Raw genomic sequence first — 21,975 nt, 5'->3', positions numbered from 1 at the left:
TCAATTAATTGAGAGGCAAGAGCGAGGAAAGGACTTTTCTGCAGGGGTAAAGTGAAGGTGACCAGTTACGAATGTCTGTAAGAATGGTCATGATTAACGGGAGATTTATGGAATCCTACTCAACAGCAGTTTTTATTAGCTGAAGCTGTAAACACTCCAGGTGTATGATCTATACAAACTTTTCACTCTAAATTACTTAATGGTATTAGAAGTCAGCTCTCATGATTTGCAGACAGCATACTGGATTCTGATTATAGGTATTAAAACCCAGACTCCTGGAGAGCAGCAGGAAGCTGAGCAAAAGGAAAATGGTTAAGGAACAGGTAAACCACACACACACACACACACACACACCATTTTTCATAGCTTTTTGTCCTATCCTGAATTCTCCCAACCATCAGAGATAGCGGATTGTGGTAACCAAAGGAGAGAGAATGACACAAAGGTCCTTTGAACAAGCCCTGCAGAAGCAAACACGCCTGGTGCCAGAGCATACCCAAGATTGCTCTTGCTTTTTCAACCCACATTCATCTCAGCCAAGGCCTTGTAGGAGACTTTCCCTATGGATTGGACTTCATTCCACCACAAGCAACAAAATGATCATCTGTGATTATGCATCTCTAAATCTGAAAAATTATCTTCAATAAGATGACATATATTATTGTATCTATAGCTCAGTTGTAGGGTTTTTTGCCCATCTATGAAGATCTTCATGCCCATTGACCATTACTCATCTAAAGCTATCTATGGATTTTTTCCCTCTCCTTCAAGTTTCTCAGGGTATGTTTGCCTTTAGGTTAGACAGAGTGTTTGGGGATAATAGAGATGTTGTGCTGGCCCTGCCATTAGTCAACCATACAATACTGTAGAGCAGTTGGCATCAATTCAAAGAGAATTTGGTCCTTGGGTAATATTACCTCCCAAACACCCTGGTGAATGGGTGTCATCTAAAATCTTGACAATAGGGCAGGCAAACAGACTTTCCCTAGGAGGAAATTCTATAATCATAATCAAGACATGACCACAGAGAAGGCCCTATTCTGCACAACCATACTGTGGCTATTCCAACCGGTAGAACTGAAACCAGGAGCTCCTTGGTAAATATCAATAGACAGAGCCATTGATATTACGTAGGGTCAAATTCTTCAGGAATTTGTACAGCAATATCAACAACCTGAATTTAACCTAGTTGCTTACTGCTTTAAGGCAGGGGTTCTTAATCTGGGGTCCACAGACCTTCTGAGGGTCCATGGATAGATTTCAGGGGGGTTGTGAACTTGGCTGGGAAAAAATTACAATTTTATGTTTGCTATTTTATTTTATGCATTTAAACATATTTTTCTGAGAAGGGATCTGTACTTTTATTAAACTCTCAAATGGGTTCATGGTACAAAAAGGTGAAGAACCTCTGCTTTGAGGACTTGTCTTGTAGAATCCCATGTAGCTGCCCCTTTAACAACCTGAGAGCTGCATTCTGCACCAGTTCAGCTTTTGGACCATCTTCAAAGGAAGCTCATACTGACTGGATCCACTCAACCCACCACACTGAGTGGGTGAGCCATAAACTGGCCAATCACATTTTAGCCCAAGTTTGTGCATACCCATCCAGAGAGACAGTGATAAGGCAACAACTCACACCCTAGCCTGGCTGGTTCATACAATACTAACATGTAGCTAGCTGGTATCTATCTCAGATTATTAAGGCTCTGATAACTGAAACTATGCTAATCTAACTGAAGAAAGACTATAACTGCTAGACATCTGTCGACATTTCTGAATCGAAGAAAAACCCCAAACTACATATTTGTTTCTGCAGATAATCTAATTCCAAATCTGAATTCTATAGTTAAAACTGCTTATATGCATACTGTAGACCTCTTGTGTCTGAAAGAAATGAAGCTTGGACACTCTTACCCTGTTTCATCTTCTGCAACCTGAGGTTACAGGAAAGCTATCCAAAAGCTTGATAACTCCCATATGCGCTGGTTGCTGAAATCGCCAAAACTCAGAAATAATTCATCCTCTCAGAAAGAGAGCTGGGTCTGGTAATATTTTAACCATGCAGGAGTGAAATTTCTTTTTAAAGAGCAAAGTCTTGATAGTCTAACCAAAGATCATTACTATTAACTGCTTAATATTTCATTTGTGAATTCGGTCTATTTGGGGGCCTAGTTCAAGTGCTGATAGTACATTTTGTAGCTCTAGACTACCAAGAAATCCCAGGGCTGTGGGCCAGATTGGGAAGTTTTAGAAAATGGCATTTGGAAGAAAGTGAAGGAAAGCCATTTCCATATAACTCTTGGGGTTTTATTTCAGTCGAGCTTCCAAAAATAGGAGACTCACATGTAACTTTTGATTAACTGAGATATCCATCTTATAGAAGCTCTCATACGAACTTACATGCTTCATAGAAGACACTGTAGGAGGAGCCTCTCCATGCACGTTATGAAGTGAGTTGCAGCTCACAAAAACTTATGCCTTTTAATAAATTTCCTAGTCTGAAAAGGTGCTACCAGACACTTCATAGAAGAAACATTAGTCAGGCTGGGTGAATTAAGTGATTCCTTACCTAATTTCTTAAGACTTTATTTACATACCATAGGATGAATCATTATGTGATTTCTGATCACTCTATGATTCATAGCTGTCTCCGAGAAAGACGGATTAAGTTGGGAATAATATGGAAAGTTCATCTTCAGTGCAATGGCTCATTCACACATTCCACCAAATGCAGAAGCAAGGCAATGGGAAGTGAAATGCTAAATGTGATGGAAGAGAAAAAGCCTCGGTCTCCAGAAGTCCCATGCTAGAACCTTATTGCAAGAGAATGTCATAAATTATTTTTACTGATTACATAACCGTTGGTTTTTATTTTATTTAATTTTCTGTTGAACCTTCTAAGCTGACCTGAAAGGAGTTATCATAAAAATATGGCATACTGTACATATGTATAAAGGAATAAAGTGAGCACATGGGACAAAACAGTGGTTCCCTTTTCTTTGAAGAGAGGACTCTTTTCTTTGCATATCCAGAAGTAAAATATGATTACATGTTTACAATTCACATTCAGAGTTTTCATAGTGCTTTATAAAGGGTGCAGCTGGCTTACTCTAGTGGCAGGCCGTGCATATACAAAAGAGCAGTGGGATGAGTTTTTTAACAAAGGGGACATGTGAATTGGAAGTCCCTTCTCCTTCATACTGCTGCTTCTAGAACTTTTACTCCCAAATTGCTTTTTACTCCCTATTTCTATTTCATGCTCATTTACAGGACTAGAATATGTAGGATAATGAAGTATTGGGTAATAATTTATAGGCAAACCATATCTGGACTGTAAAATTCCAGATGACCCCTAGGGAGGTGGCTTTCTATAATTCTTTGCTGCTTTACAGCCCAATTATGGTATGCCTACCCTTTCACATGGGAGTAAAACCTGACTGCATAAAAGCTACTGTATCTTCAGCTCTTCTCGTCCTGGTGCCCAGGAAACATGCTGGCTAGGGAGCATAGGGGTTGATCCAACCAGGGCTGTGTCGACTTTGAAAATGATTAGGAAGAAGTGGTCCAGGCCTCTTGCAAGAACAAGCACAACTCTTTTCAGCCTAAATAAAAGATGTTGATGCTCATTAAAGGAGCTGCACTTCTTTTCAGGCTTTCAGAGAAAGCTGAAAAAAGTCAGGCTGCTTTAGTGAATAGCAGAGAGATGCTGTGCTGCACAAGGTAGAAAGCATCTGTTCTGGATGTGTGCCACACTAGATCCAACATATCTAGAGGGAAACCAAGTTGAAGAAGACTAGAGTAATGATCCAGGAATGTGGCTGCAATTATCAAATCTGGGCTAGCCTTTAATCTGCAGATATTTCTCCAAACCAGCCTTTCTCAACCTTTTGACCCTGGAGGAACCCTTGAAATATTTTTCAGGCCAAAAATGTTAACTAAAAATATGACCCTGTCCAATCAATATTTATTGATGGGTAGGAAGGGATTTTAGATTGAAAAAAAGGTTAGATATCTGGGGGTAATTTTGTCAATTAAAAATAGTATATTATTTCAAAATAATTACATTAAAATTTGGACTGATGTGAAAAAAGACCTGATAAGATGGGGGAAATTGCAATTGTCTCTTTTGGGAAGAAATCTGTGATTAAAATTAATGTTTTGTCTAGGATGTTGTTTCTTTTCCAGACTTTACCAATTTTGTCAACAGATTTACCATTTAAAGAATGGCAGAAAGATATTTCCAAATTTATTTGGCAAGGCAAGAAACCAAGAACTAAATACAACTGTTACAAGATGCCAAAGATCAAGGAGGTTTGGGTCTGCCTAACTTGAAATTGTACTTTGATGCCTGTTGTTTGCTTTGGATGAAGGAATGGATCACCTTGGAGAACAAGAAATTACTACAGCTTGAAGGGCATGATTTAAGATTTGGGTGGCATGCTTATTTATGGTACAACAAAGTTAAAGTTAATAAGGATTTTAAAAATCACTTTATCAGGCATGCCATACTGCGAATCTGGAACAAATATAAGGTAAGGCTATTTCCAAATGTACCTTTATGGCTGTTACCTCAGGAAGCATTTGTTAGAAGAGAAAATGTGGGAGCTATAAGTTGGTTAAAATATAAAGACCTGTTAAAGTTTGAGAAGGGTGAACCAAAAACTAAAGCAAGGGAAATGTTAGAGTTGGATGGATTTACATGTTATTGGTTCACTTATATGCAATTTGTAGAATGTTTTAAATTAGACAAAAAGAACTATAAATTTGTTAATGAAATAACTCAGTTTGAAATGGACCTTTGTATAAATGATGATCATGTTATTACTAAGATGTGTAAGATTTTGTTACAGATGAATATGGAAGATGAACAAGTCAAAGATTGCATGACTAAATGGGCTAAGAATTTTGGATATAATATCACGTTGGATCAATGAGAGAATATGTGGATGAAAGGTCTGAAATTTATGCTGAATTATAATTTGAAAGAAAACTTCTGTAAGATGATGTACCATTGGTATTTAACTCCTGATAAGTTGTCAAAAATGTATAATGGTATAACTAATGTCTGTTGGAAATGTTTACAGGGTGAAGGAACCTTTTACCATCTTTGGTGGACTTGTGAGAAGACTAAAAAATTCTGGGATCAAATATGTATTATTATTCAAAAGATTCTTAAAGTAAATATACAAAGAAAACCAGAACTCTTTCTTTTGGGATTGATGGAAAAGGAATTAGAGAAACAACATGGAGTTTTGCTGTTACATATGATCATGGCTACAAGACCGTTATATGCACAACAATGGAAAGATCCACAAATACCTACGACTGAAGATTGGATTGTTAAATTAATGGATTTGGCTCGAATGGCTAAATTAACAGCTTTAATAAGAGAACACTCTATTTCTACATTTATATTAACTTGGCAACCACTTTTGGAGTACTTGCTTGTAATAGAAGAAAATGATGTTTTGACTTTGGGTTTTAGAGATTAAATGGTTTGTAGTAATAGAAATAATGTTATGGTAAGTTAACTAATGTAAGAGATTAGACTTGTAAACTGACCTATATCTGTATCAGAGAAAGTCAGAAGTCACTTTCCGTTTCTGTTTTCCTTCTATTAACGCTTTTATGTTTGTTCTTTTTTCTTTAGTTCTGTTCTCTATCTATTCTATCTTCTTTTTTTTGTATCTTAATTATATTTTGAAAATGATAAAGTTCTATAAAAAAAGAAATATTTTTCAGGCCTCAGTGAACCCCTGCACATTCAGGTTCAAACAGAGGCCAGAAGTTACAAAATTATTGTATTCGTTTCATATGCAGGCCTGGATATATGCATTAACAGTGTTCTTAAACTGAAAATAAAGAATGAAACTTACCTCTTTCTTGTGAAGTGGCCCAAATTTGAAATAATTTTTTACATAAATCCTGATCTCCCAGGGAACCCCTAGAGACCTCTCGTGGAACCCCAGGATTCCATGGAACCCTGGTTGAGAAACCCTGTTCCAAACACTTAAGGAAATCATAACCAAGATTTGGAAAGTAACAGGATCTGTTTTCTGAAAACATTTTGTCAAGCCCAGTACCTAAAGTACAATAGGATTCCTGCTTGATTATTAAGTCTACTGGGTGACCAGGGAGCAGTCTTCCAGTTCTCAGCCTAAACTAACTCATCAACCTATTGTGAAATAACATGGGGTAATTCTTACATATGCTGCCCAGAATTCCTTGGAGAAAGAAAGGGATAAAAATGTGAGAAATAAATAACAATTTCAGTCAATTTACAAATTAGGAATATTCTTCAATAAGGTTATTGAAGAACACAGCTTTCCTATAGATGGAGCAATAGGGCAGAAGGTATTTCCCTGCCTCCTCTCCGGTTTATCTCACTTCTGCTGCAAACACAGTACTGTTTAAGGCTCCCAGCAATTCTGTGCTTAAAGAGAGCCTAAACTTGCTGTTAGTGTCTTCTACTGTTGTAGTTCTATGCAAAGGATTATTGTAGACCACTAGGCTGAGTTATATCATACACGTCTATATTAATTATACCCCTGCATTCTTCAGGACATGTGTATCTCCTGTATATGTCCACTTTCCCATCTCATCTTTCTGTTGAGCTATCAATCCCAAATCTCTCCTTCTAATTACCAATGTTTAAACAAAGAACCTACTCTCTATAGAGAGATCGCTGAAACACGCAGCTCACCCAGCTCAAACTGAGCCTGTCTGGTGAAAATATGTGTATTTCTAGTATTTTAGCACAGCAGAGAGAACTAAATGTAAACACTAGCAGTGCCATAACACTTACAGAAATGCAGAAATAAGAAAGCAGTTCTCCAGACCAGCAATCCTGCAACTGTGTTGTATTAGGTGCATAGTGCATATTATAGGCATAGTATCTGCATCCATTGCTATGCTTTACGCACCACTGCCCTCCCATCCCAGTGGGAACAGTATTATTGCTGTACAGTGACTTATCAATTGCAGTGATAGATGGGAGAGGGAAGAGTTTTTTATGTCGCTTTAAATTGTTTTTCATACAGTCATCTCCAAGATCAGAATCTATTTCAGATTCCTATGTGCCAGCTGTGATAGCACAAACATGATGAAGGGCAGAGGCCCAAATCCCTGCCCCACCTGACCCCCTTCCTTTCAGCCTCTAGGCACCTATCTTTCTGAATCAAGGGGAAAATGCCTTGGCTCTGCGTCTTTTGACAGTTCAGCCTCTCCTTCACTTCTACTCTCACCCTCCCCCCAGCCCCATTCCCCCAGTCTCCCCACCATCCTCAGGCATCCATCTGGCTGTCCAGCAGCCCCGAGCAGGTCACAGAGCAAATGATTCAGATGCTGGGGCACCCCGGGCTTGAATCTGGCAGACAGGTGGCGAGAAGGACAGAGCAAGAGGAAGAACACAGCACTCCTCCGTAGGCTGGGCTGCCATTCATATACATTGGCTGGCTGTTGCCATGGCATCCTAATCTTCACAAGTCCTTCCCCCACCCCCCACTCCATGAACTGCGCCACATCCCCCGCCAGCCACTGCAGCCCCACCCCTGGGGCCACCTCCCCAGGGATCCTGAGCTGCCTGGCCAGGATTTGGGGGGGGGGATCACACCCCACCACCCTCGCAGACACAAATAGCCCCAGAGCCTGGGAATTTCAAGGAAGAAAAATGAGGATGAAGCAGGAGTAAAGGGAGGGAAATAAAGAAAGAGAGAGAGATGGAGAGAGGAGGAGGGGTGGGGAAGGAAGCACAGAGGCAGCGAGGATGGAGGAACAGAAACAGAGGGGAGACTGGGGAGGGGCTATCAATGGATGGAGAAGGAAAGAAGATGGAGGGATGGGGAGGCAAACATTCCTATCCCCCTCGGTACCTTTTTTACCTTTTTGTGCGGCGAAACATACTGCTGTCAAGGAAATCGGGCATAGAGAAATTGGAGAGCGCTGTCCACAAGGACTCAGACATCATCCCCCAGGGGGGCCATAGTGGTGAGTCTGGGAGGGCTCTCTGCTGCTGCAGCTGCTTCTCAGCCCCACAGGGGCAGGGGCGGAGGTGTGGGGGTGTGTGAGGAGCCTTCCCTTTGGAAGAAGAAAGGAGAACTGCAATGGAGGGGGGAAGAGAGGAGCAGAGAAATAGAGGGAGTGCAGGGAGGGGCACATGGAGAGGGAGAGGAGGGGGAGGCGTGAGGGGGCGGCGCTGTATGAGTGGCAATGTGTGCTGGAACACTCACTGAAAGTGCCTCTGCTCTGCATATGGGTGTGGATTGTGTACACACGTTTGCTGATGGGTACAAAGACTAGTGTATGATCGGTTCATGCATTATTCCTTCCAGTCAAGGACCTGCTTTGCATGAATAGCATGCCACTTTTCTACAAAACCATATACTACTTTTTAACTACATCTGTATATATCACTTCTTGGAATGCAAATTGGTTCTGAGCTGTAAAAATCCAAAGATTGCTTACGGACATCTCTAGATATGCACAAGATGCCTGACTATATGGGATGCTGTAGGTGTTGTCAGGAAAAAAAAATGGCACATTACCCAAAGTTGGAACACAACTGGTTGCTTAATTTTAGGATTTCAAGCTGCCCAATGTGGGTAGAAGCTGATTCAACTAACCAAAACAACTGATCTGCATGTTAATGCTAAACCTGGGAAATGGTATACCTGTCACTAGATGGGGATTCTTTTGGCCAATGCAAGCTGCTTACAGTAGTTCCAAGGAGGATCCATTATTTTCAGGGAGACTCAACAAAATCATCTGGAGGTGGATGATAATCCAGTGCTTGGGATCAGACCAATAATAATAAGAAGAAGAATTTATAAGAATTTATTAAATTTGTATGTCCCCTCACTCCCAGTGCTGACCCCAAGGAGGCACTGTTCACAGCTACTTTTCCCCATGCAGTTGACTATGGCAACTGTCCAATAATGAGTGAAGTCAAGCAGTGGCTAAAAAACCTGAGCTCTGAAGGAAGCCCTGGGTTCAGATTCTGACTCTACCTTAAAGGTGTTTTGTATTTTGTACTAATAAACTAAAGCAGGGTTCTCTTGCTGGCTTGTAGCTCTTCAATACACTGAGACAATTCCCCAAAGTCATGCAGTCTGGATGTTCTGGAAGTTGAAGTCCCATCACATCTGAAGGGCATTGGGTTGGGGGAAGGCTATTTGAGAGTACAGTATTGACTAGCACTTCAGAAATACATTTACCCAGTAACTTAGATTAGTATTTCTATCCTGGATTGCAGAAGCTGTAATTTTTCATCCCACTGCAAATAATCTATAGGCTGGGAACTGAAATACAAAAAGGGATTCCTGCATGTGGCAAATCAGTCCAAGGCTTTGTCCGCCTGAGCAAAGAACTACCACAAGTAGGTTTCAATTATGATGACTGCAGTACCTTGACTGAGCAAATTCTTCTTTGCACCTCTCTGCCCTACCCACTCCCATCTTTTCACTGCAGGTTCTCATTCCTAATTGGGCAAATGGTGAGCAAGAAACAAATTTCTTTGCTTCCCCCCCATTTATAGTGTGAGAGAAAAAGTAAATGTTGTCTTTTATCTAAGAGTAGTAGAGTGTGATGTAATGGTTAAGATGCTGAATTAGGATCAGGAAGATTTGCGTTCAGTTTCACCCTCATTTGTGGAAACTCATTGGATTACTTAAGATAATCACTGTTACACTGTCAACCTATTTTGCGAAGGTCCTGTTCGTAGGATGTGATGGATGTCCCCTTGAGCTCTTGGAGAAAAGATGTGATATAAATCTAACCAATAAATTCAATAATAAATACACCATAAAGCTGATTCAGACATTCAGCCGGGATGGGGACTTGTGGCATAATCCTCCAGACAGCAACATGGCTTTTTGGTAAGCATCTAGAGGGACCTGCATGAAGGAGCCCCACAACAAAATTTCCATGCAGATGGAAAGTCTGTGTGTAATGAAAACAACTAGAACAAATGCCTTCTATTTTCTAATTCCTCATCATAGTGAGGTTGGTGAGCAGAGTGCCTTAGGCCAACAATTCCTGCTGGTTCATTCCCATAACTATAAACAGTACCACAACACACACAGATTTTGAATCCATTCTTACTGCTGCACAAAGTCTGGTTGAAGTCTTCAAATCCAGAACAAAATCTGTGAACCAGCTGTGAACTATTCATACCTGTCCTACTCTAGAAGGCAGTGAATAAAATCCATACACACTGATATATGTATACCAGCCTCCAATAACATCCTCTTCTGTAGTTGTCAGAAAGGGAAAAATACATAAATGCATAGAAAATCTTCTTAAGAGATATATGTAAAAACACCTGCTAACATAACAAATATAAGAGTATTACCAAAGAAATACAAGTATGTGCCACACTATTAAGAACCCAGCATATGCATGTCCACATAAGCATTCCATATTAAAGTAATTCCATGTTAAGGTAATAATATTAACACATTCTTATTCCTGCATGAATGAAGAAAGCTTTCTTAAAGGTATGATGCCTTAAGGTTGGCTTACTCTATTTTGCTATTTCATACATATGGACCACATTCAATGCTATTGCATCCTAAAGCATGTTGGGGAAATTCCTCCATTTTTGAAAAGCTGCTATCTAGCCCTCAAGGTCAGAAGTACTTGGAAAGGAGTCAGAAGCTTGAATCAAAATCTCAGAAACACTAAAACCTTGCCTTTGGCTTTCCCTGCCTTTACTATCATTGGTCACCTATCCCTAACACCTCTGCTCTTCACTTCTGCTCTATTCAATGCTCTTGACTTCATCTCAGTGTCATTTTAAACCAGAACACTGCTGGGAAATGCAGCAAAAAACATGCACTAAACACAGCACTGGCATCCAGTTTTGTGCAAAAGGCACGTTGACTTTGTAATGCAACTGAAATGCAAACAGTGTGTTGTGGCGTAGGAAGGGGGAAAACTGTCATTTTCTAGCCTCTGTTAGCTCAGTTCCAGTCTAGCAAAGGGTTGCAATAAAAAATTGGAGAAAAGTTTTGTGCCTAATATGGCTGGTCACAAAAAAAGGGCTGCCTAATAATAATCAGCCATTGTAAAGTGGATTCAATGAAGGGCATGGTGGCTCTGCTTGAATAAATACAAGGCAATATTAGGGCATACTGTTAAAAGATGTGGCTCCATCTGAATGTTTTTGTCTCTGCTGACAAGTTGGTGTTTCCATACATGTATATGAATGAAAGTGAAAAACTGTACTCTGGAATCTTATATAATAATCTCCTACATATAAGGTCAGTTTGGTCTGCTCATTTTCTCCTGAACTGCTGTGCCAGTCTGTGTAAAAGAGATGCTGCTAGAAAGCTGGAACAGAGAAAAGGGTGACAGATCATGTTGAGCAAACCCAAGGCTTTCATTTTATGAGAAGTCTACTCAGATCCCTTCAGAAACAAATTAAGAAGAATAATCCCTCACTTTTTTGGGAAACCATAGGTGTCCTTGTGATATCAATAGCCAATTCTTATCTGCTGTACCTTCATTTCAGATTTACTTGCATGCATAGCAACCTACACAACACACACAAAGCTGGAAACATCAGGTTAAGAATAGGTGAGAGCATACAACGATAAGTAAGAACCACCTTAACTACATACTGCCCATTTTCTCCATTTTGCAAGTTGATTACTAGTCAAATACAAATTCCACAGAATTTCCCTCTTGTGCAGCCTTTTCTCATCTAGCATCCTATAGATGTTTAGAATTATCACTTCCAGAATTCCCAGCTGGCATGGCCTTCTTCAATTCTGAAAGTTGCAGTTCAAACACATCTGCAAACTACCAGGTTCTGATGAATTTTTGCTAAATAATCTATATGGGTGAGGAATTTCAGAATAGCACTTTTATCTATGCATCTCTTCTATTTATTTCTCCATGTATGGAGGAAAGGCAACAGTAATGATCAAAAAGCTAAAGGGCAAACAATATTAAGGGATCATATAAATTCTTTTGGTAGTTCACTTTGCATTAATTCCAACACTGGATACAGCATGTTAGTTTTTAAATTAAACAGTTTATTTTTAAAGAGCACCTCATTTACCTCAGAGCATTTGACCACAGAAGTAAAAGGGGAGTATATCCCACAATATCCTTACAATAAAGAAGTGAAACAGAATATTTTAACAGAACCATTCGGTGGGATTATTATTTTTTATCCCGCCTTTATTATTTTTATAAATAACTCAAGGCAGCGAACATACCTAATACTCCTTCCGCCTCCTATTTTCCCCACAACAGCAACCCTGTGAGGTGAGTTGGGCTGAGGGGGAGTGACTGGCCCAAGGTCACCCAGCCGGCTCTCATGCCTAAGGCAGGACTAGAACTCACCGTCTCCTGGTTTCTAGTCCGTTGCCTTAGTTATTCCTTCTGAGACTGCTGCATACTGCTTACCTGTTAAGCACAGACTGAGCAACTGGAATCTGCTGAAAAAACCTTGCTCTTAAGGAATACAAACACAGCTGCTGATAAAATGGCAAAAAATGTGTGTGAGGGGATTGACTACAGGCTACTTAGAAGAGTGAAGACAGAAGCCTGGCCTTAGGCACCTATATATTATTCCATGAATGGATTTCCGTGAAACCTTGTTGCTATGCAGGAAAAAAGATATTCCAAAATATTTGAAAAAAGACTGGCTATGTCCGCAATTGCATTTAACCAAGGTAGTATCATTCCTTCACCTCATCACAGCCCATGAGTGAGACAGGTTTAACTCAGTTATACTGCAGTTAAAATAGCATCCCTCCCCCCCTTTTTTTTATTGTCTCCCAGTGTTACACTCTTCTACTGCTGTTTTGCTATTTGCTCGCTAAAGAGCTGGACTTAGCAGCATGTGAAACTTTAAGAAAGTTACTTGGTCTGTAATGTTGTAGAGCCTGAAACAGCCTAACAGAAAAACACCATAACAGTCTGAAGTAGTGTGATAATGAAATGCCAGGACCAACACACACTCCTTTTCGTCTCTAAAACAGAACACACAGAAATCTGCATGTCAGCAACTGGTGACTACATAGAAAAAGGAAAGGAGAGAAATCCTAAATATAAGTACTATCCCCCAAGAACAGTATCAGCAACTCAGTTTTGTTCATGATTTATGTGTTATGTTGAGTGGAATCTAAGGCTCTTCTGCACTGCAGCCTTAAGTTGCTTGACTCCCATGTGCAAATGGAGCTGCCTTAAGACATCTCTTTTCAGATTTCCTCAGCTTATGGTCTGGTCTTTTGTCCAGATCTTCTGACCATGGCCTCTGATTGGAGGATTCTTCACCCTCCCACAGCCATGCTGGGAAAGCAAGAACCAGCTGCTTTCCTTTCTGTGGGTGGGTCTTTATGGACACGTGGTCTCCACTGTTTGGCCTTTCGTATGAGCCTCCCAATGAACTTCTAAAAAAAAAAAAAATCTAGTGTTTCACTGGTCCATGGATGAAATTAGCCAAGCCAAGCCAAGCCAGATGTTCGCCAGTCAAGGTCCTTCAGAAGGGAGCAGGCAGCCCAGCAACCCAAGACAAAATGGCTGTGTTGGACCCTGATCAGTAACCAGAGAGGCGGAGTCATTTCTGCCACTGTGCACTTAGCCTATTTATTTATTTATTGAATTTCTATAGCTGCCCATCTCATGCATGTGACTTTATTATAGCATAGGCAAACGAGACAGCACTACCTGTGCTGGCACAAGCTGGAAAACATTGTTTTTGTTCCAAGGGGGCAAAGACAGATGAAGGTTGTCTCCCTCGTTGCCTGGGCGCACACAGAAAACGGCATCATGCGTTCCTGCCCTCAAGAAGCGGTTAGTGGCCACAGCCTTATGAGGAAGGGCAGGCAGACTGACAGACCTTTGCTTTCAGACCTACCCCCTTCCTAGTATAGTAGTTGGTGGTGTTCCTGCCAGCAAGTAATATCTTGTTAAAGGGTAAGGCAGAGGACTCAACCAATCTCTTTGGCTACCATACATACATGGTATAACATAATTCCGCAGTGACTCAGAACAGACACAAAAGAGGCAGGATAAACAGGCAGCAACTTTCATTTCACTATAACGTTCTGTAAATTCAAAGGTAGGTGAATATGCTCTTTAATTCAGAAAAAAGGTCCTTTGTCCCCAGCGCAGAGTAAGTATTCAAACCGGGTTTAATAACAGAGTCCGTCTATTAAAGTAGGATACGGGCAGGCTGGGAGGAAAACAAAAGAATAACCAATAATAACAGCAGAAATACCGAATGTTAGTTGTAAAGAGGCTTTTAAGGACTAACATTAGAACAGCTCCTTTGCTGAATCTGCTAAAAGTCTCCTTCAGTTGTGCTCCATGCTTAAAAGTTCCATATTGTGTTCTTCACCAAGCCAAGTGTAGACAAGAATTGTCCCCAACTGGTGCTTTCCAGATGCATTGGGACTGCCACTCTCACAATTCTCAGCCAGCACAGCCAAGAGGATGTCAGATTAGGGAAAGCTGAGATACAGCTTCTGCCAAGGATGTGAAGCCTGAAAAGAGGATCATGCACGCAGTAAGCAGCTTTTAAACACTGTGTGCACATAAAGCATTGCGATGGGAAGGTTTTGCCACCACAGGAGTCATAAGTTTAAATAAACTCTTTAAGTTAGGGAGACAGCACAGATCCCAATACAGTCCCCCTTACCAGGATGGGGGTAACAACAAGGCTATAATAATTCTCACTCTGGAATGTTCTTATCAATACAAAATCCTTTACTTACCTGCTGCTTTTTCTGGGCAAAGGGAGGTCCTTCTGGAAAACAAAAGCAAAAACGAAAAATCTCCATTAGTTACTGCTCCAAACTAAGAGCCAGGGTAGGGAAAACTGCTCGTTTTCACATCCTATTCTCTATGAAGAAAAACAGTAAACAACATCAGTCTTTCCCTTTTCTTGAATGGCCTTGTCATCAAGCGGGTATTCCGGTTCATACCAATATAAGGAAAAGGGATTGCTTATATGGAAGCCAGCTGTTCTGCAGGCAGCGGGTCACTGTAGCTAGTCAACAGTTCTTTTCTTCAACAACTTCATTTGAGAACGCTGTTTTATTTGTGTATTTCTTTATTAAATTTTTATCATCACTCATCTCTGGTTGGGCGGTTATACCAAGTTAACCAAGTTAACCATAAAGGCGGGTCGGAGACACAGAGACAGACTAGATTCCACTAGCAATTGCCCACAGTCCAAGGTGCAAAAGGAGGGTGAGGAAATCCAGTAGGTTTAGAGCAGCAGCTAAGACAAAACAGCTGAATCTGTGATGATACAAGAGAGGTTTTCAGAAGATTGAGGCAAGGATGCACATTTGTTATGATTTCAGGAGCAGAGAAAAAAAAGAAAAGACAATGATGATGATTTGCACTTAATTCAATTTCCTCAGTTACGACCCTTGTGGGGTAGACACAATTCTACCTCTCATGGTTAGGAAGTTATAAGTATTTAGTCACTGCAAGTCTGCTGAAATCTCAGGAGCTAAAGTGATTATTAGCAATTACTTTAGTTTCTGAGAATTCAGCAGACACGCAGTGACTAAATACAGTTCCTGCAGTCCAACGGTGAGGCACTCAAATCCTCCATACATTTATCTCCTTGTCTTGAATAAATGATGTTATGTAATATGAACAACAACAACAAAAAACCCAGAATAAATTATACAAACAATGGAAATTAGGCAAATGAACTGACTTTATACTGTGTGCCCACATTGAAACTTCTTCCCCTGGGTGTTCAGATTATCATGGGGGCAGAATTTTAATTATAATTATTACCACAGAATACAAACCTGTTTTTAGGATGGTAGACAGGTAAGAAAAGGCTATTCAGGCAGTGTCACACATGGAAATGAAAAAGGAGCAGAGCCAGAACTTCCTTCTAGGAAGTAGAAAAAGTCCAAGAACAAGGAATAGGAGGAGGAATTCTAGAAAAGCTTAAGCATTCAGAAGTTGGCATATAGGACCCAGGCTGTATCCAGAGACTAGGTTTCTTTAAAACACAAAAAGTACTTTGATTCTCTGGGTACAACAGTGTTATATATCTACACACACACACACACACACACACACAGTATATGTGTGTGTGTGTGCGTATGTGTGTGTGTGTGTGTATATAAATTTACTTTGACAGAGATATTGGATTTTCCATATTGACCACATGCCAGAACACATACTTGTAAAATCCAGTACAATCGTCAAATAGTCTATTTATTACTACGGTTTTAAAGCTTGGATTCCAATGGCACTCACTAATCCTGGACATTTTGGATAGAACTATTGTATACCCTTATACCCAGCCTCCCCTCCTTCAAATTGTTGTTGTTGTTTATTCGTTTAGTCGCTTCCGACTCTTCGTGACTTCATGGACCAGCCCACGCCAGAGCTTCCTGTCGGTCGTCGTCACCCCCAGCTCCCCCAGGGACGAGTCCGTCACCTCTAGAATATCATCCATCCACCTTGCCCTTGGTCGGCCCCTCTTTCTTTTGCCTTCCACTCTCCCTAGCATCAGCATCTTCTCCAGGGTGTCCTGTCTTCTCATTATGTGGCCAAAGTATTTCAGTTTTGCCTTTAATACCATTCCCTCAAGTGAGCAGTCTGGCTTTATTTCCTGGAGGATGGACTGGTTTGATCTTCTTGCAGTCCAAGGCACTCTCAGAATTTTCCTCCAACACCACAGTTCCAAAGCATCAATCTTCCTTCTCTCAGCCTTCCTTATGGTCCAGCTCTCGCAGCCATATGTTACTACGGGGAATACCATTGCTTTAACGATGTGGACCTTTGTTGTCAGTGTGATGTCTCTGCTCTTAACTATTTTATCGAGATTTGTCATTGCTCTTCTCCCAAGGATTAAGCGTCTTCTGATTTCCTGACTGCAGTCAGCATCTGCAGTAATCTTCGCACCTAGGAATACAAAGTCTTTCACTGCTTCTACATTTTCTCCCTCTATTTGCCAGTTATCAATCAAGCTGGTTGCCATAATCTTGGTTTTTTTGAGGTTTAGCTGCAAGCCAGCTTTTGCACTTTCTTCTTTCACCTTCATCATAAGGCTCCTCAGTTCCTCTTCGCTTTCAGCCATCAAAGTGGTATCATCTGCATATCTGAGATTGTTAATGTTTCTTCCAGCAATTTTAACTCCAGCCTTGGATTCCTCAAGCCCAGCTTGTCGCATGATGTGTTCTGCATACAAGTTGAATAGGTAGGGTGAGAGTATACAGCCCTGCCGTACTCCTTTCCCAATCTTAAACCAGTCCGTTGTTCCGTGGTCTGTTCTTACTGTTGCTACTTGGTCGTTATACAGATTCTTCAGGAGGCAGACAAGATGACTTGGTATCCCCATACCACTAAGAACTTGCCACAATTTGTTATGGTCCACACAGTCAAAGGCTTTAGAATAGTCGATAAAACAGAAATAGATGTTTTTCTGAAACTCCCTGGCTTTTTCCATTATCCATCGGATATTGGCAATTTGGTCCCTAGTTCCTCTGCCTTTTCTAAACCCAGCTTGTACATCTGGCAATTCTCGCTCCATGAACTGCTGAAGTCTACCTTGCAGGATCTTGAGCATTACCTTACTGGCATGTGAAATGAGTGCCACTGTTCGATAGTTTGAACAGTCTTTAGTGTTTCCCTTTTTTGGTATGGGGATATAAGTTGATTTTTTCCAGTCTGATGGCCATTCTTGTGTTTTCCAAATTTGCTGGCATATAGCATGCATTACCTTGACAGCATCATCTTGCAAGATTTTGAACAGTTCAGCTGGGATGCCGTCGTCTCCTGCTGCCTTGTTATTAGCAATGCTTCTTAAGGCCCATTCAACCTCGCTCTTCAGGATGTCTGGCTCTAGCTCACTGACCACACCGTCAAAGCTATCCCCGATATTGTTATCCTTCCTATACAGGTCTTCTGTATATTCTTGCCACCTTTTCTTGATCTCTTCTTCTTCTGTTAGGTCCTTGCCATCTTTGTTTTTGATCATACCCATTTTTGCCTGGAATTTACCTCCAATGTTTCTAATTTTCTGGAAGAGGTCTCTTGTCCTTCCTATTCTATTGTCTTCTTCCACTTCCGCACATTGCTTGTTTAAAAATAATTCCTTATCTCTTCTGGCTAACCTCTGGAATTTTGCATTTAATTGGGCATATCTCCCCCTATCACTGTTGCCTTTTGCTTTCCTTCTTTCTTGGGCTACTTCTAGTGTCTCAGCAGACAGCCACATTTAATTCCTGGGAAATTGCTAAAATGCTTATATTGCATTTTTGGTTGTCTATAATGAGATATAGTATGAAAGAAACTAGCATTTATTGTTGTGTTAACCTGAGGGGTCCAAAGGGAAGGCACTTTTGAAATCTCCCTTGTTTATTTTTCTGAGGGGATGAGAAAATGTCATATAAATAATTACAATAAGCAGAGCAGGACTCAAAAATCTATTTTATTATATATTTTTTGTACATACAGAGCCCAGACTAGTTATCAAAAACCCTATGGGTGTGTATGAGAAGCAGAGAGAGAGGGAGGGAGGGAGGGAGGGAGGGAGGGAGGGAGGGAGGGAGATTTAAAATCTTTCCTAAAAGGAAAGTGCCTGCAAACGAGCCACCTCTTTAAAGCAACCCTGCCTAGGAATGATAGGAGTTGAAAACGTGTCTGGAAAGCCGCACACTGGGGAAGGCAAAGGAAGACGGCTCCTGAGGCACAGAATGGACTCTGTTGCCTCTGCCTGGTATCCAGTGTCCCAAAGCTTCATACGGCCTTGGACGAAGTTTCAGAAACTGCCAAAAGCATTACAATATGGTCATTTTTCATGGGATTGCAAATGAAAATCCATTAATACATGTGGGACTGCAATCCTATTACCTATAATTTTAATTCAGCTGAATTCCAAATTAAATACAATCAAATTTAATGTTTGTCTGGACCCTCCCCCCTTACTTTCTGAAAACCCCCATCCCAGAAAACATTGTGTAATTCTGCCCTATATAAGCAATTTCCAGGAATCAGACACTTATTACCTCCAAAACAGGTCTGAGGTGGAGTCCTTGCACCTCCTTGGTTAGTTGGCTTTATTTTTTTATTTTTAATTCCATGGTGCTTTCAGGAAGGCTTCTGCTCACTGGCAGCGGGAAATAATGTAACTGCCACTAGTTCAGAGTTCTCCATTATCCTGATATTGGTATTTCTGCAGCCATTACCGAGTGGTTTACTTCTCCCTATTGAGAGTCACTTCTAATTGTTTTTAAGGGCAAAAATGAGTACTTTCCTTTGATAATGAAACCAACTAGCAATTATCACTCATCTCTTATTATGAAGCCCCCTCTTCCATGTTTTGGTAGGTCAGCCTTCCTTGAACAACGGACTGCAACTTTCAGAATTTTTGTAACCTCAGACACAAAATAGAGCAAAGGTGTGTAATACGCAGCCATATGCAAATTCGATATTTTGAGCTCACCACTTTGGCTGAAAGTGATTTCCCACCATTTTGAGGCGTAAAACTCATACAATATGTAGTGTAGGCCGCAAAATAGAGGTGCTGTGGTTAAAAAGCAAAGGACCTACTCCCGAAACTGAGGGGAAAAAAACACAACAGAAAATCCACATCTCACCTACGTGCCCAGCTTGGCTCTGCCCACTTGGCCTCATCTGTCCTACCCAGAATCCGCAAACACATCCAGTGCCTTCTTCTGATCCAACAATTCAATGGCTAAATGACAAACCCACCTACAGTAGTTCTTCTATAAGGTTTTTATTTTCTCCCGGAGACAAAAGGTAATAGTAAAAACAAGGCTCTTGGTGTAGCTGCAATTGGACTACACAAAGCAGAAACACACAAATCAAGATGAGACTTCAGGGGAAGGCATGGTGAACTAAGGACATCTCCGAAAGAGCAGAGACAATGATCGCGTTAAAGACCGAAGAACTATCGGTCCTTTGGAACCTCTCCAGATAAGGAGAGGATGGGAGATTGCCCACATGTGCTCCAGACAGCTGCTCCTCACAAGGAGACTGCAAGACAGCGGTCTCCTGCAGATTTGAGTGCCAGGAGACGAAGGGATCAGCTATCATGTTCACAACCACAGCGGAGTATTTTAAAGGACACTATTTTTGCTAACCTCACTTTCTAATCACTTCTGGAAATTGTCTGTTTAATTGTCTTAAGGCTATTAGAGATCTTTAGAATGACAAATTTGAAAAGCCACCTGGTGAGTTTATCTTCATTCTTGAACAAAAGAAAAATTAACCATTAAGTTTAAGAATTTAAAGAATTGGAAGTAAATGGCAAAAACTAAATAAGACTTTGATCCAAAAAAGCTATAAACAAATTAAGGGTCCAGACAGTTTGGAATATTGAGACTTTTACTATAAGATTCTGGAAATAATTGTATAAAATAAACAGCTTTTCGTGGGAACCATATTGTTTTGTCTATCTTAAGTCATATCAGAGATTTGAGACTTTATGATTTCAGAAATTGGACACAAGAGAGGACTAAAGATTCCAGGCAGAGAAGGAAAAGAAAAAGCAGTGTAAACTTGCGTTTGGTTTTTGGCTAGTATGGGGATTTACAAAATGACACAAAATGTTATAACACTTTAAATACTTCAGATTTTCGAAGAATGGGGCCAGAAATTAGCAGCTACGGTATCAGCAATGATGATTTCTGAATTCTATGGACAGACTATGCCCAAAAGATATTAATGAAGGAATGATAGATATGAAACAAATGTTGCCTGATGTAGAAGTATTAGAACCATAAATACTGGATAATGAAAAAAGTGTGAATTGTAAGACAGAGAAGGTAGCTAAAGTGCGAACACAAATGACAAGCCAAGAGAATGACCCAGATATGGACTTTCTACTGGATATACAAAAGAAGTTGGTTAAAGCTTTGAAAATCAAAGTGGAAATACAAATGATAAAGCAGTGATTTGGACAATGACTTTTTACTGGATTTACAAAAGAGGCTTGCTAAAGCCTTGAAGAAGCCTTTGGGATGGGAAAAAGAAAAATTGGAGAGAGACCAAATCCTGCGACAACATCGGAATGAATTAAAGATCAAGATTGTCAGAAGTAAAAGGAAGGAATATAAAGTTGGTTTAACCAAGGTTAAAATAAGATGTTTCTATAAAGTTCTGGTAACCCTTTACAGACTTTTTGCTGATACTAGAAGTTGATGATTTATGGATTTGCATATACAAGGCATGGGTTATGGGAAGAGGTATTTGTTTGTAACATTATAGGGGGTGAAGAGTTATTAACTTTGTTTATATTTGTGATGAAGATCGGAAGTCACTTCTTTATATATTTCTTTTTTTATCTTCTTTTTCTTTCTTTTCTTTTTCTTCACTTTTTATTTTCTATCTCTTCTATCTCTGAGTTTAGTTTGCATTTGCTTTTACTATTGCTATTAAAACCTTCAATAAAAATTATAATAAAAAAACAAATCAAGACAAAGGTCATTTAAAAAAACAAACGCCTCTCAGTGCCAATGTAGACTATTATCCCCATCATGCAGCCATGGGGTTTGGAGGTTTAGAGAGGCTTGTGGACTAGCTTGCTGAGGTGTCCAGCCTGTAGGAAGCAAAGGGGTTCTGAATGTTCAAGTTCCTCCTTCATATCCTCTCCCAGCCCAAATTCAGCTTTTAGCAGTACGCAGAAGCCTCCAGCTCCACCCTCTTGAATGCAGGCACGCTACACTGTGGTTTTATCTTTTCATTTTCAAATGAGAGCAGGAACATTTTTCTTATTCTTCCCCAACCTACTACCCTCCAGACTACAACTCTCATTATGCCCTCTGTTGCTTGGGGTGATGGGAGTTGTAATCCAAAGCATTTGGAGGACACGGAATCAGAAAGGCTATTTTAGGCTGCTACTTTTTGTCAAGCAGGGGACATTTTATTTTATTTATTTATTATTCAAATGTTATTACCGCCCATCTCCCCAAAAGAGGGACTCATTTCAAGCTACAGTGAAATGCTGGATTCTCTCTTGGG

This window comes from Candoia aspera, chromosome 2 (assembly GCF_035149785.1).
Source record: "Candoia aspera isolate rCanAsp1 chromosome 2, rCanAsp1.hap2, whole genome shotgun sequence".
Taxonomy (NCBI): domain Eukaryota; kingdom Metazoa; phylum Chordata; class Lepidosauria; order Squamata; family Boidae; genus Candoia; species Candoia aspera.
This window is presented reverse-complemented; position numbering follows the sequence as displayed.